Here is a 16,265-nt window from a genome sequence, read left to right as displayed (position 1 = left end):
CTTACGCCCATGTTAAATTTATGCAAAAATATGGTTAGCCAAATGATGAACAGATGCAGCTGAGTATTTCCATCATTTTTGTTAAATATCCTGCAAATGATTCTGGCTGGTTATACAGGAAAATTGCATCAAAATGAAGTGTGTACATGAGTAAAATATTAAGGACTGATCTCCATTTAATGGGCTATAGATAATGCAGCTCTTTTTAGCCTCCAGCTGTGGAAACAACTTACTTTTTCTGGGAGAAAAAAAAAATCAGATTTCCTGTTTTGTTTTATTTCAATCTCATTTTCTATTTACTTATTTTTTCTTTCCTTAGTTTTCGGACATCTCTTTCCGGAGTATCTCCAACAAGTAATAGGAACCAGCACTTGGAAACGTCATTTAGATTTCTGGTAAGGTGTTTCATTCATGAGTGGTGGATGCCTTGGAGAGAAGCCTGTGAAGGTCTCAGTGCCTGAAGTACCCTTGATGAAGGAGGTCGTGTTTCTTTGCTGCTGAGTCACAGCTGCCCTGAGGCCCAGAGGAGACTAGGGAGGCCCAGAGGAGACTGGGGAGGCGAGGCTCCAACTCTCATTAAAGTTTGGCCAAACATGCGTGATGGTGATTTAATCAAGATCATCTCTTTGAGGCATTAATAAAGGCAACTAGGGCAAGATGGGGTTGGGCAGAAGGCTAAAACTGTACTGAGAAGGTAGCAAGTAAAATCTGCAATTAAAGCCGAAGTGGCTGCTAATGAACAGAAAATACAAGGGGAGCAAAAGCAAAGTACATTGACACTTATAATTATAGCATGGACAGCTGTAGCCAGATGCTAGGAAGATCATTTCATATACCATCTCATTCCATTATCACAACAATCCTACAACTATTATAGGATCCTTCCAAATCCCACAGAAGTGGCAACCTGAGGTACAGGGAGATCATATAGCTAGTTGAGTCCAACACTTTGATACGAGTCTATACTCTGAAGTATAGTAACACCTCCAGTAACACCTCCAGTAACACCTGCAGGAATGGAAGGAGAGTTGGGGAAGTAACTGAGTCATAATAAATAGCAGAAATGGAGATTAGGGAGGCGCTACTTCTGCTGAGATCAGTTTTATTTCATAGGGTCTTCTAAATCCTGAAACTAATTCTGACCATGAAACTCCTCCTTTTCTCCTGGGAGACCTGACCGTATGGTCCTAAGGCCTCTAGCATCCTTACCCATTGGAGTATTCTAAAAATAATATAGGGAGAGACCTGGAAAATGAAAAACAAGATGTGAAGATGTGAGGAGAGAGAAGTCCAAAGGGAAACATCAATTAATATAAATGCCCTGAGATAGAAATGAGTCTGGCATGTTCTAGTCTTAGCAAAGTCCAGTTTAGCTCTATGCTCACAGAGATTCTCTCTGTGCTATTTCAAAACCCCTAGACCTTAGAACTATGAGAGCAACTGACACAAATAAGGGCTCATTAACCACTTGTTGAATGAATAAATGAAAAACAGCATGAATGAAAACTGAACAATATTTGGGCATTGGGCATTGGTGAATGGAAGTCAAACATTACCAAAATGGCAATAGAAGAGGAAAGACAGCTTGAGCATTTAAAATGAGAAAACTTTTAATTCACAAATTTGTTCGTGATTAGCCTTGCTTCTTTGTTTATATTTTATTGTACCCGATAGCCTCATGCTGTTTACTTGGCTTCACAGACCTTGTGTTTTTCCAAACAAACATAGTGCTCATTAAAAAGGCCATTTCTAGCTTTTCATGAATGGGGAATAATGCCAATATTTGACAACTTCATTTCATCGGCTGTTCATCAATGTAAAATTATTAGGATCATTTATTTCTAAATATATTCTGGATTGATAGCTAAATCAAAATCAAATAATTGCCAAATAGGCTACAGATACATTTTAATAACTTCAGTGTCCCTCATTACCCACTCTATAGACATGCTCTTTGACAAACTCAAGTTTTATGTTAGATAGTAATGCATCTTCAATATAAGCTGTAATTATATGTAATCATGCTCTCTGGGATACTAGAACTAACAAATTCATTGAAAATCTACAAATAAAATACTTGCCATCCATTTTATTTCCTATTTTGAAGCTTCTCAATTTCACCCCTACTCTAGTCATGTTCTTGTATTCCTTTATCCTACGACATGGGGTCCATCTGGTGTCCCAAGTTCTGCTTCTGGGTCTGCTACTTGTATTAAAGCTGTCAACTGTTGGCACAAAATGTGGCAAAAAATTTTTTTAATTTTTATGTACTCAATGAGCATTGGTCATAATTCTATGAGAATCTGGGAGGATCAGTCTGAGTTATAAGCACCAGACTGTATGTACTGAGAATCCTCCCTCCCTTCAGATAATGAGTTATCAACCTTAAACCAAATCTCTTGGCTTCAACATACAGTTTTATTAGTTTGCAGGGATTGCCATAACAAGATACCACAGACTGAGTGGGTTAAACAACAGAAATTTATTTTACAGTTCTGGGGGCTAGAAGTCTAAGCTCAAGATGTCAGCAGATTTAATTTCTTTGGGGGCTTCTCTCCTTGGAAGCAGATGGCCGTCTTCCTTCTGTGTCCTCAAGTGGCAGTCCTTCTATCTGTTGGGTCTGTGTTCTAATCTCCTCTTCTTATAAGGATACCAGTCATATTGGATTAGGGTCCACCCATATGATCTCATTCTACCTTAATTACCTCTTTAAAGACCCTGTCTCCAAATACAATCATATTCTGAGGTACTGGGGGTCAGAACTTCAATATATGAATTTTGAAGAGACACAATTTGGCCCATAACATTTCCTCATGACATAGCCCCTAGAATAATCTTGATGGCTATGCTGTATTAAGTTTCCAGACATAACCAAGGTACCTCAAACTCAGACAATGGTCTCTGCTATACGCAGATGACTCTGGCAGTTTATTGGGCAGATAAAGTGAGGAAATCAGTGAGTAGATAGTTTTGCTGTGCCCAAGGACAGACATGTTGTTTTAATGAAGTCATTATACACTAATTATGTTTGTGTACATGTGTTTGTGTGTGCATGCAATTTTTAATCTGAACAACCAACATAAAAAGTTGCTTTTATAATCCCATTTTGTACACATGAAAAAAATCAAGGCTCAGGAAAGTTATGTACTGTGGAAAATGGCAAGATTATTGGTCAGAAAGCTGGGATTAAAATCCTGATTTCTATAATTTGAAGATCCTTATACTGTTGCCATTGCATAGTACCATCTCTCTAAAGACTCAGCTTGGTTTTGAATAAGCTTATGAGAAAATTACTAAATGAGAGTCTGTGAAATGTTCTTTTCTTCTTTCATATTTGTAGACAGTAACCTAGTGCTTTTGTTGAATTTACAGAGGTGACTCAACTGAGAAATTCAGTTTAAGTAGACTGAGAGTCAAAAGATATTAGAAGACCTCTCACAGATCTCAGCATGAATTTTTGTATGCTAAGCCATTACAAATGTACTTTCCAAATTTGGGGAAAACCATCTGGCTCTTTTTACCAGATGTGATTTACAGACGAATGGACAAAAACTGTATTTGTAATAGAGATTGTATTTAAGTTGAATGGTTCTAAATTAGTGCAGCTTTAAGATGCATGAGCATTCTGCCATTACCATCAGTAGTAAGCACAGGTGGTCCAAGTTGCTGCTCCCTTGGTGAGATTTTAGAAGTCTTAAGAGATGAGGCAGTTATCTATAGTCTAATAGAAACATAACTAGAGGTTATGCCCACACAAAGAGATATGCAATACCTACTAAGATGCTATAAAATAATAACTGTTACTTTAGCTAGAACCCCCAGATCAATAGTCACCATGACATATTCCTGGAAATACGGATGTTGGTGACTCAAAATGGCAAGTTAAAATTGCTTCTTATTTGGGCAGAGATATTTGGAGCATCAGAGGTATATTTAACTATAGTTACCAATCTCATTGTGCTCGCTAGGCCAGAAGTTTTACATAAAAGGATTACAGTATACAATTTTTTACTTCATATTATATTTACAATAAAGTATCTTGCACCCACCAAAAAACAATCTTGACAACTGGAAAAAAGCCTATTAAAACAGGAAGCAGAAAGGATGACTTTTGTTATTAAATAAAAAATGATGGAACAGGAAATTATTTGTAAAATGAACTATTCGGTAGCAAAAATCATGATATAACAGAAAAATATCATATATATTCAATGTACAATCTTGAATGAGATGCCCTAATCATATGACATTTATATCTTAAAGTTTTCCTTGATTTAAACCTTAGCCTGGAAGGTTAAACTGAGTTTACTGATCTTCCTCAAAAAAGTGCAAGACTAGGAAAGCAAAACTTATTTTTGAGATATATCTTAAGGGTATATCGTAATCATAATATTTACAATTACAAAGAATTATAATAAATGTTCTATAATATTTAGCTGGATTTACTGGACTGTGTATGTAGGAAATCTTGTTTTTTAGTTCTCCAAAACATGGTTTGTACATTTATATATTTTGGTCATGACAGGCCACTCACTTCTCATATTGCTAAATGACAATGGAATGAATTACTGATAAAGGCAATCATTTCACAGCCCGAGTCCATAGAGGAAAAAGGAGAGGAAACAGAAGGGGGAAGCTACATAGATTATGTAATTGTGTTTTTTCCATGTTTAACAAAATATACACATGGACAAAAAATCATGACAGAAGAAGTCTAATTGTTATATTTGGCTGAAAGTTAGTATTATTTTGAATCAGGCTCTGAGAATAGCACAGACATTGGCAATCCTGTAACAATGGAATAGGCTTTTAGAATAAGCAAAGCTCTTAATTAAGATAAGGTAAAGGTGTGATTTTTGGGGTAAGCTCTCTTTTATATAAGCTGTGCTCCTTCACATGTCACACAGTAAAGATTATTTTATAATTATATTCATACATTTACATACACTTTTAAAAAAGATTTTAAGAGCAAAATACATCGCTAACTACTCTGAAAGATTTTTTGGTTAGAGCATCTTTCTATAAATTACTGCAATACTTGGATACATGTTTAAATTACCAAATAAAAAGAAATAACACTGCAGAAAAGTAACTTCTTTTTCCTTCTAGAATACATAAATGATATGTATCCTTTGAGCAGAATTAAAATTCAATGACCGATAACAAGACATTCAATAGAGGGCAATTCAGGAATCTTCCACTAGATCTTTTCTGAAGATATTTGTGAACGTTGGGTATGCAGTTGCAATATTCATGTGCATTGACTGAGATGAGTCAAATAAGACTAAAACACACTGATGTTTAAAAACTCTGCCATGGGGTGCCTGGGTGGCTCAGTCGTTAAGTGTCTGCCTTCAGCTCAGGTCATGATCCCAGGGTCCTGGGATCAAGCCCCGCATCCGGCTCCCTGTTCTGCGGGAGGCCTTCTTCTCCCTCTCCCACTCCCCCTGCTTGTGTTCCCTCTCTCACTGTGTCTCTTTCTGTCAGATAAATAAATAAAATCTTAAAAAAAAAAAAAACAACGCTGCCATATCCATGACCTTAATTAATTCTGACAACATCACTGTGAGGGTACAGTGGTAGAAACTATCATTCCTCTTTTAAATGTGCGAAAACCTGAGTTTCAAGATGATTACCAATGATCACATGGCTCTTCTATGGCAGAACTGGTACTACCATCTGCTCTTTTTTTCAGGTTTGGGGCTTTAACTCAATCACAAATTAGTTCAAAATAAATTACAATTACATTAAAATAATCTAGTACATTGATTTGGTTCTTCTGTGAGATTGCTCTTGAATTATTTTTTAGATCAAAGACTCTTTTCATTAAATGATGCTCTGAAGCCATTTCACTGATTCTCTAGCTGAACTGTTGAGTAATTGGTTGACCTGTAGCAAACCCACAGAAGTAAAAACAAAGAACAAAATCACTGGGGGAAAGTGGGTGGCATTTAAAATTATAGCTTAAATGATTTATAGTCTAGTTGTTATTTTCCTAACAAATGAATTGTCTTTGTTCACAAATCTAAAAATGATGTTTCTAACATGTGAACTCTTTTGAAAAGTAATTGTTTAACAAATTCTATTCAAATATGACATTTATCCAGCACATGAAATTATCTGCTGCTCTAAATAGACCTCAGATTTGGCCACCATTGTTTGGTTACTGAAAGAAGTTAATCATGATTTATAATTTTATTCAGTTTCCATCATGGCAAGAACAGATATGCCAGAGTTGATAAAACCTTAGGATGAATTTAATTTTAGCAAGCACAACAGAAAAAGTAAATGATGGAATATATGAGCAATGCAGACAAATGGAGAAATGTCTTAAAGCTGGGGATTTTCTCTGTTCCAGTGATTAAATTTAATTATAGCTCTCTAAGATTTGTTGGAGGCTTTTGTTGTGATATTGTATATTTTGTTACAAACTTTTCTTTTGTAATAAGCTACCTGAACATAAGTTTGTTTTTCTGTGTAAAATTAAAGTGTAATCTGTGACTAAATCATCATATAGTCCACCCTCAAATATAGTCCACCCTCAAAACCTAATATTTTAGCTTTTTACAGAAGTTGTGATGATCTCATTTGTGCTGCCCCAAAAAAGAGAAAATAAATTAATCAAATTTTAATTGCCAAGGTGCTTCCTAGGAAATGGAAGTTATGAGATGAATATTAATTTATCTTATTTATATCTTGCAACCAAACATAAAAACTTTACATTTCACTGTTTGGATTAACAATGTACCAGGCAAAAGGACAGTTAGTAGTTTGTTACATTTCTAAAAGATAATTTTAAAATTCTTGATTCTTAGAAATACTGCATTTGCTTAAACATGTGAGATCTTGGGGCGCCTGGGTGGTACAGGTGGTTAAGCAACCCGACTTTTGGTTTTGGCTCAGGTTATGATCTCAGTCAGGGCTGTGAGATGGAGCCCTGAATAGGGCTCTGCACTCAGCGTGGAGTCTGCTTAAGATTCTCTCTCAGTCTCCCTATGCCCCTCCCTCCCTCTCTCTCTCAAATAAATAAATCTTTTAAAAAAAAAGTGTGAGGGGTACCTGGGGAGCTCATTCGGTTGAACATCTGACTTTTGATTTTGGCTTAGGTCATGACCTCAGGGTCCTGAGACAGAGCCCCATGTCAGGCTCTGCATTCAGCAGGGAGTCTGCTTGAGATTCTGTCTCCTTCTCCCTCTGCCCCTCTTCACCCCCTGCCCCGCGCCTGCTCTCTCTCTCTCTCTAAAATAAGTAATCTTTAAAAAAATAAAATTTTTTATTTTTTATTTATTTTTTTAAAAGATTTTATTTATTTATTTGACAGAGAGAGAGAGAGACAACACAAGCAGGGGGAGGGTCAGAGGGAGAAGCAGGCTTCCCGCTGAACAGGGAGCCCGATGCGAGGCTCAATCCCAGGACCCTGAGATCATGACCTGAGTCGAAGGCAGTCGCTTAACCAACTGAGCCACCCAGGTGCCCCTAATAAAATAAAAATTTTTAAAAAAGTGTGAGATCTTACATTTTTAAAAAGATAAATCAAAACCTGGAGTATACAAATATCTAGAAAGAAGATTGATTTCATAATTGAAATAATGGTAAGAGAATTTTGTTCATCCTTTGCGAAGAACAAAATGAATCCATTGTTTTACTCTTGTAATTACATAACAGAAAATTATTCAATTCATTTATACATTTACTTTTATCATTATTCTATCAATACTTATTGAACATCTATAATGTGCCAGACACTGTGTTGGGCAGTATACAAGACAATCTTGTCAGTTCTCAGGAAACTTACATTCTAACAGAAAATTTTACACTTTGTAAAGAGCTGTGTTAAGGTTAAGGATCTCTGCTTTCAAGAAGTATGCTTACTTTGCTCCCCTCCATTAGTAAGGGGAGAGGCGAGAGTGATTTGGGTAGAACATTTGAGACTGCGGTGGTGGGGGGTGGAGGGGAGGGGGGTGCCCAAGTAAGTGCTCCAAAAAGGGGGACTGTCACAGTCTGTTGTTCACATACCACATATTATTGATAGGTTTTCCCGATGAATGGAAATAAAGTCAACAACCAAGATCCTTAAATAGCAGATGCTGTCTTGCTTTATCTCATCAATTTATTAACATTAGCTGTAAAAACTCTTCTTTTGCATAATGACAGCAGGCTGCAAGAATAGATTAATAAAACCATCTCTATTCAAATAATATTCTAAGTATAGAATATATAAAAGAGTAAAGACTCCAATTGGTTTATCTAGTATTTATTATAGGTTATTCACTATTAACAGGGAGAGGAAAAATCTATAGTACAGTCTAACATCCCCTCCCCCAAGAGTAGTGTTAACTGGTCTATAATAGTTATAATTTTTACTATTTGGGAAGGCTAGGAGATAGGCCAAAGAAGGCACTAGTGGACCAGAAAGTGGTATATTAGGGACATTTATTAGGTTCAGATTGAAAAAGGTAATTAAGCTGCTTTATCATGTGGATGTATAAAAATATATATCAGACCTCCTGTCTTAACAAGGCCCAAAGGGTTATTACTAGAGTGAGTGACCATACAATTTGGTTTTCTTGGGAGAGTCTCAGTTTACAACTGTTACTTAGTTGTTATGGATAGTGCTTCCTTGTTCTTTCAAAAGTGTTATATTTTGGGCAATAAATTATATCATTACCCTAGTTAAAGTTCACAGAGTAACTGAGAGACTTTTAAAAATTTATTTATTTTTTAAACTTTTTTAAAAGATTTTATTTATTTGAGAGAGAGAATGAGAGAGAGAGAGAGAGCATGAGAGAAGGGAGGGTCAGAGGGAGAAGCAGATTCTCTGCCGAGCAGGGAGCCCGATGCGGGACTCGATCCCGCAACTCCAGGATCATGACCCAAGCCGAAGGCAGTCGCTTAACCAACTGAGCCACCCAGGCGCCCCTTATTTATTTTTTAAAGATCTTATTTATTTATTTGAAAGAGAGAGAGGGAGAGGGAGAGCAAGAGCAGGGGGAGGGGCAGATGGAGAGGGACTAGCAGACTCCCTGCTGAACTGGGAGCCCAATGAGGCTCCATCCCAGGTCCTTGGGATCATGACCTGAGCTGGGCAGATGCTTAACCAACTGAGACACCCAGGTGCCCCATGACTGGGAAATTTTTAAAATATAGATTTTGAAGGCTGAACTATAATGAAGGTTATGAGAGCAAATCTTTAAAGAAAGTGTTAAATTTATACATAATATTTGATAAAAGTATGCAACTGGTCAGAAGTTAGAAATAAAGGTATGACTTGCATTGATATACAGTAAAAAAATGTATAGTCAATTAACCGATGGAGTAGTTTGGGATATATGAGAAAATTGAGGGGATAAAGATACTTGAATCTGGATCTTCCATGCTTTATATCAGTTGGAGTAAACATTAAGCTCAGGCAATCTCAGAATGTTACAGGTGGAATGGAGCTAAGAAATCATTTCATTCAAGCTTATTAATTTATGAATGAAAGAACTTGTCTGATTGGGGTCACAGAGTTCATTGCAGAGTTAAGACTATCTTAATGGTTTTTTTTTTTCTCCCCAATCTATTACAAAAAGTCTAAATCAATTGTCGGATCATTGTTGAATCCAATATTAAGCAGACATAACACAAGCACTTTCAATTGAAAAAGAAAATTAGCTGTAAGGGAAGTACTTAAGAAGACAACACTAATCTACCTTCAAACCGTAAAAGTAGCTGGTCTGTTAGTAAGCGCCTGAACTGTAATAATTCATACAGCAGCGAGAGCAAAAGCAGATTAGCTAAACTTACTCTGAACTGGGGCTTGATTTAAAGTTATACCTTGTGTGTTTGCACAGGCGTATAGGTATGCATGGGGACATGTGTTTGAAAACAGAAAGGGCAGGGGAATTGGGGGAAATCCAGAGGGAGAAGAATAAGTAGGAGAAAAAAGCACATTAAAAGTGGAGAGTTCACTATGTACTTAAAGCTCACTTGAATCTTGCAGATGTAAGGTTAACCTTATAGGTGTAAAGTGTTATATTTATTAATAAGTTAGTTTTCTTAGAGTTCTGTGAAATTATGATCCTAATTGTTATTTATCTATTTACCTGATAAAACCCAAGTAAGGGGTTTTGCCAATATTAATGATCACCATCTAATGACATTTGCTTTCAAGAGCAACCTGAAACCTCATGATAGAAATAGAAGGGATATGTGGTTTTATATTAACAACAGATTTTTTCCATCTACAAGAAGCATAATGATTATTTTCCCAGAGCTTTAAACTTTCCATTTGAATGGTTCTCTAACACACCAGTTTCTTCCATTTCCATCCCCCTCCAACAACCCATCCCCAATTTATTTTTCATCTACTTTGACAAATTTATCCTAGTAATTCATTTAACCCTAGGTTCTGTTTAAGTATCACTTTCTCGGGAAAGTCTTACTTTACTCCTGTCACTACCTATTACCGCGACTAGGTTAAAACTTGCAGTTAGTTTTTATAACTGTGAAGTACTATTGCTATATTATTACTATAAAATCAGAGTCATAAAGAATGAGTTACCTTCCCAAATTCATGACTAATAGAATGAGTGTCAAGAGTATCCGAGTACTGCCCATCAACTTTTCTCTCCTTATACTTTTTCTTTTTTATGCAATTCACTTTGAGATTTTCATTAATGCAGATAGTACCTTCCTTCTCCCCAGGGTTCTTGTTTAAATGTTCCTGATTTCATTTAGCTGGTATTTTTCTTGCTCCCCTCTTGCTACCAACTGCTTTCCTTATTTTTCTTCTTCTGTCAGTCTTAGAGCTATCTGTGGGGGGCCGAGGGGGGCAGGGAACAGTACCTTTTGTGTTTTAGTCTAAACCTCCTAAATTATCTATAAAAGGTTGATATGCAATTTCTTGGCTGCTAATTCTTTGAATTTGGAATGTATTTTAGAAATGATGCAGCATTAATATCTCTGATATATTTTAATAAAAGACGTGATAGTAATATAGGCAGCACTAGCTTTGCAAAGTTGTGTGGACTGTAAAATTGACCATGCAAGCTGAACAGTGCAAAGCAATCCTAATAAATGGGAAGAATAAGGTCATCTGATCACTTAAACATTTTTTTTCAGAATATTAAAAATTCTTTTATTTTCAGTGAGTAAATATATGGGGAAATAAAAAAATGGTAAAACCAGTATTTATTTAGTACACTGTTAATTTAAACATTAGAAACATTGAGAATAAATGTTTCATTTGTATTAAAATATATCAAAATTAGTTTCAACAGTACTTGCCTTATTTTCATACATAAATCATGATTTAGGGTGAGCATCTTTTCTAAGCCTTGGCAAACTGTCATAATCTTTCCTAAATTTGGATCAGTTGCGGCTGTTATTAGTTTTTATTGTTGTGTAACTACTTATCACAAACCTAGCTGCTTAAAAGTCCTCACGCTCACTATTCTCCAGGTCCTAAGTCAGGGCATGTTTGGCTGAGCTGTTTGCTTAGGGTCTCACAGGGCAAAGACAAAGTGTCAGCTTCCAAGCTCATTCAGATTGTTTGCAGAATTCACTGTTTCCAGGGGTTTTGGTCTAAGGCTCCCCTTTCCTTGCTACCCATCAGATGGAGGCCACTCAGCGCCAAGATGCACTGGCATCCCTTCTCACATGCTTCCCCAATCATCTTTGAAGCCAGCAATGGTGCACTGAATACTTTCTGCACAAATCTGATGTCGTCTTCTGCTACCAGATGGAGAACACTTTGTTTTTAAAGTCCTCTTCTGACTGGGTCAAAGTCCAGCCAAATAATCTCCATTTCTTAAGGATAACTGACTTGGCACTTTGCTTACATCTGCAAAACCCCTTCACAACAGAATTTAGCTCACTGTTTGGCTGAATAACCTGGTGACTAGAATCTCAAGACCATCTTTAGAATTCCGCCTATAGGCACATTTTACCCGATGCCCTCAATATTTTGAAATATCTCTGATACCCTTTAATGTCAAGTATACTAGTAGATTCACTTCCTCTGAAACAGCTTTATTCTTTTTGTTACATTTCCTCATTTCTACTGATAGTTTTGCCTTCCTTAAGTTCCTCTGGCTGCATATCTTGGGTCCCTAGAATGTTGGCAGTGTCATTATTGCCATGGTCAGCCATCTTCTGAGCACATCTGATTGCACTTTCAGTGCCACCACCTTGTTTCTTTGTTGCACTGTCACCTTTACATTATAATTATAAAGATGACAGTGCAGCAAAGAAAACAAAATGACCCTGTGGGTTTATCAATGGGAAACAAAGAGGCGAACACAAACACACACTCTGCTGTCTGTATAACTAAGCAGTGACTATTCACCAACAGACTGTGCTCCATAATAATTCTTTCCCTCATCTCCCTTTTCCAGTTTGATTAAACTGAGGTTTTACCATATACATTTTTTAATTTTATTGGCATACATTCATTTTGAAAAGGTCTATTCATTTTCGTAACTGCATCATCATTCTCTCCTGTTTCTTGTTCATAATTCGATCAATTTAAGGATTTAATTTATGGCCTTTATATTCTGCATTTAATAATTCTATTTATGAGAAAGGAGTACTGTATTTGTAGAGTCAGCAGAAATAATAATCTACAGAATTAGAACTCTTTTCTCTTAATAAACAGAACTATTAAATGCGTAATACGAGCTATAAGAGAAATCTTTAAAGTTTCTTTCATTGCCAAGTTTATATTTTGTGAGGGACCCAAATTCTATCATGTAGCCAAGAGGTATAGTATCATCTTGGACACGTTTTATTATATAATTTTCAGGTAGAGTTTTTTCCAACTAGCAGGGTAAGTAACTATGGGATAACAAGGGTATGGGTACATATTCCCAAAGGAAATGATGATGATGGTATTTGTATTATTTAATTTTACCTCAGGCCATGGCGGAGACTTTATCTGTTCTCTCTGTAGTCAGGAAGGTCTCTCTTTTACCCTGCCCATTCTTTCAGTAAGGATGCCAATTTTTTTTTTTTTAAAGATTTTATTTATTTATTCATGAGAGACAGAGGGAGAAAGAGAGAGGGAGAGAGAGAGAGAAGCAGAGGGAGAAGCAGGCTCCCAAGGAGCAGGGAGCCCGATGCGGGACTCGATCCCAGGACCCTGGGATCATGACCTGAGCCGAAGGCAGATGCTTAACCATCTGAGCCACCCAGGCGCCCAAGGATGCAGATTATTTCAGGTATCTTGTGTGTGTATATATATATATATATATATGGCGGCATAATCTCCCATTCCCATCTGAAAGTTTCTGATATTTGTATGTTTCTCAGTGCAGCCCCATTTTCTATTTTTACTTGTATCTCTGGTTTGTGCTCGTGTGTGTGTGTGTGTGTGTGTGCATTTATAAGGGAAAGGTCCATGTTTCCCTTACTTTCTTGGCAGGATAGCAAGACTCTTAAAGTATCTTTATTGCAATCTTTTTCAGCATTCAGATGTTTTGCATCAAGAAGTCTTTCTCCAATATCCAGACCATATACACATGGAAGTCTAGCTCAACATTTTGAGTATACTTTTTAATTACATACACATATACTCCTAAACAATATATATAGCATTGGTTTGCATATTGTTAAACTTCAAATGAAAGGTAACAGATTTTTTTTTTTAAAGATTTTATTTATTTGACAGAGAGAGACACAGTGAGAGAGGGAGCACAAGCAGGGGGAGTGGGAGGGAGAAGCAGGCTTCCCGTGGAGCAGGGAGCCCGATGTGGGACTCGATCCCAGGACCCTGGGATCATGACCTGAGCCGAAGGCAGAAGCTTAACGACTGAGCCACCCAGGCGCCTGAAAGGTAACAAATTATTAGAATATATGTTTTACTGAATATTTGTGCAGCCCTTGTAATCTTCATTTCTGTACAGGGACTATTTTTAAATGGGTATTTATATAGCTTTCAATTTTTTCCTGTTACAAATAATGCTACAAGAGCTAGTAGACATATTGGGGTGTTGGTTATGCTTATGAACTGCTGTAGGTATTTCAGATTGTTTTCCAAAAATATTTTTATCAATTTACAGTCCACCAGCAATGTACAAGTTTTAATTGCTCTGTATGTCTGTCAGAGTTGATATCACCTTTTTTATTTTAACCATACTGAGTGCTATAAATTGGTATTTCATGTTTTTAGTTTGCATTTGTCCGAACCTAAGTAAACTTTTCATATCTTTTTTGCCATTTGAATTTCTTCAAGGGAGCTGTTCTTTTACTTTGCAATTGTATAATTATTTTGTTAATAATCTTTATCAGTGGGGTGCCTGGGTGGCTCAGTGGGTTAACTGGGGTCATCAGCTCAGGTCATGATCCCAGGGTCCTGGGACTGAGCCTCAGGTCAGGCTCCCCGCTTCTCCCACTCCCTTTGCTGCTCTCCCTGCTTGTGCTGTCAAATAAATAAAATCTTTAAAAAATAGTAATAATCCTTATCAGTCATAAGAACTACAGCACTTCTACTAGCATGTCATAGCATTTTGTTGCTGTTTTTTGTAGTATGACGGGCACAGAAAGTTTTACATTTATGATAATGGTCCAATATGTCAATCTTTTATTTTGGTGCTTTTACTTGTTTAAGAAATTTTCCCTTGCTGGGACACCTGGGTGGCTCAGTTGGTTAAGCGTCTGCCTTAGGCTCAGGTCATGATCCCAGGGTCCTGGGATCGAGTCCCACATCGGGCTCCCTGCTCCGCGGGGAGCCTGCTTCTCCCTCTGCCTCTCTCTCTGTCTCTCCTGAATAAATAAATAAAATCTTAAAAAAAAAAAGAAATTTTCCCTTGCCTACAATTATATACATAGACTCCTATATTTCCCTAGAAAGGTTTGATGTTCTACTTTTCCATAGTAAGTCTTAAATCCACATGATAGTTTTTGTAGGTTTTAATATTTATTTATGGGTAATCCATGCCAGAACAATATATTGGTTTATAAGCCACTGAATTTAATACATCAGGATTTGCATTTAGTCATGGATCAGAATACCATTAATGTGTGTTTTCCCTTTAATTCTGAACTCTCAATTCCATTTTGCTTCTGCACCAAAACCAAACTATATAAAATACTGTCAAAAAGATCTTGCCTATTCTTACACCCTGCTTTCATATAAATGTTAAGATTAGCTTGTCAAGTTTCACAAAAATATGTTTGGATTTTAATCAAGATTACTTCCAATTCATTTATTTGGAGTGATGATAATGAACTTCCCATCTATGAACATCCTAACACTTTCCATTTATCTGGGTTTTCTTCAATATGCCAGAAGAAAATTTTATCATTTTCTCCATGTAACCTTATACCTCTCTTGTCATATTAATTCATAAGACCATCATAATTTTTGTTATATTATAAATGTAATGTTTTAAAATTTCTATTACTCTGATTTTGGATGTTGATCTTAATATCCAGCAACTTTACTGTATTCTATCATTACTTCCAGTTGTATGTTCATAGATTCTATAAAATTATCCAATTGGATATCATCTGAGAATGAGAAGCTTCTTCCAATTCCTGCTTTTAATGAGAATGCTTCCAAGTATTCACCGTTAAAACAAAGCAATTGTAGACTTTTAATACATTATTTTATGAAACTTTTTTAGCCCTTGTTTCTATTGACTAATAAGTATTTTTTAAAATCAATAATTGGTATTGAGCTTTAAAACTATTTTTTCTGTTTCTATTGAAATTTTCACATGGCTTTTCTCCAATGGTGATGATTTCTCCAATGGTGATGATTTTCTGAGTCAAAATCTCTTTCCTGGGATTATTCTAACTTGTTGATGTTTATTTTTGATATTGATATTTTAATGGAGTTGGGGTTTGCCAACATCTTCATGTCTTCATAATACACTTAGCTTAGAATCATTTGTATTTTGTGTATTTTCTATAAAATTCTTAAGTGTCTAGTGTTTTTGTGTGTATATCTAGGTAGAGATGGGTTAGTTTTAAGTTCTAGTGTATTCCTTTATTAAAGACAAAAATTCCTTCGAGTTATATTTTTAAATGTTTTTCATTTTTTCAATTCAATTCATTGCCTTTAAGTTTTCACTAGCATCTCAATTTTTTCATTTTGCTTTAACTGTTATTTTGTATTTTAGTTCTTTCATTTATTAGTTTAAAAATTCTATTGCTTCAACAAAAAGCACTGGCCTAGCATCAGAATTCTACTTTTGCTTCTATTGCTTCTGTATTTTTATTTTTGAACTATGAGTAAGTAAGTCACTGCTGTTGAATATATTTTCTAATCTCTAAAATGAATT

The sequence above is a fragment of the Eumetopias jubatus genome, unplaced genomic scaffold, assembly GCF_037043125.1.
Source record: "Eumetopias jubatus isolate StellerSeaLion01/CBP00866 unplaced genomic scaffold, mEumJub1_p1.0 scaffold_8, whole genome shotgun sequence".
NCBI classification, from domain to species: domain Eukaryota; kingdom Metazoa; phylum Chordata; class Mammalia; order Carnivora; family Otariidae; genus Eumetopias; species Eumetopias jubatus.
This window is presented reverse-complemented; position numbering follows the sequence as displayed.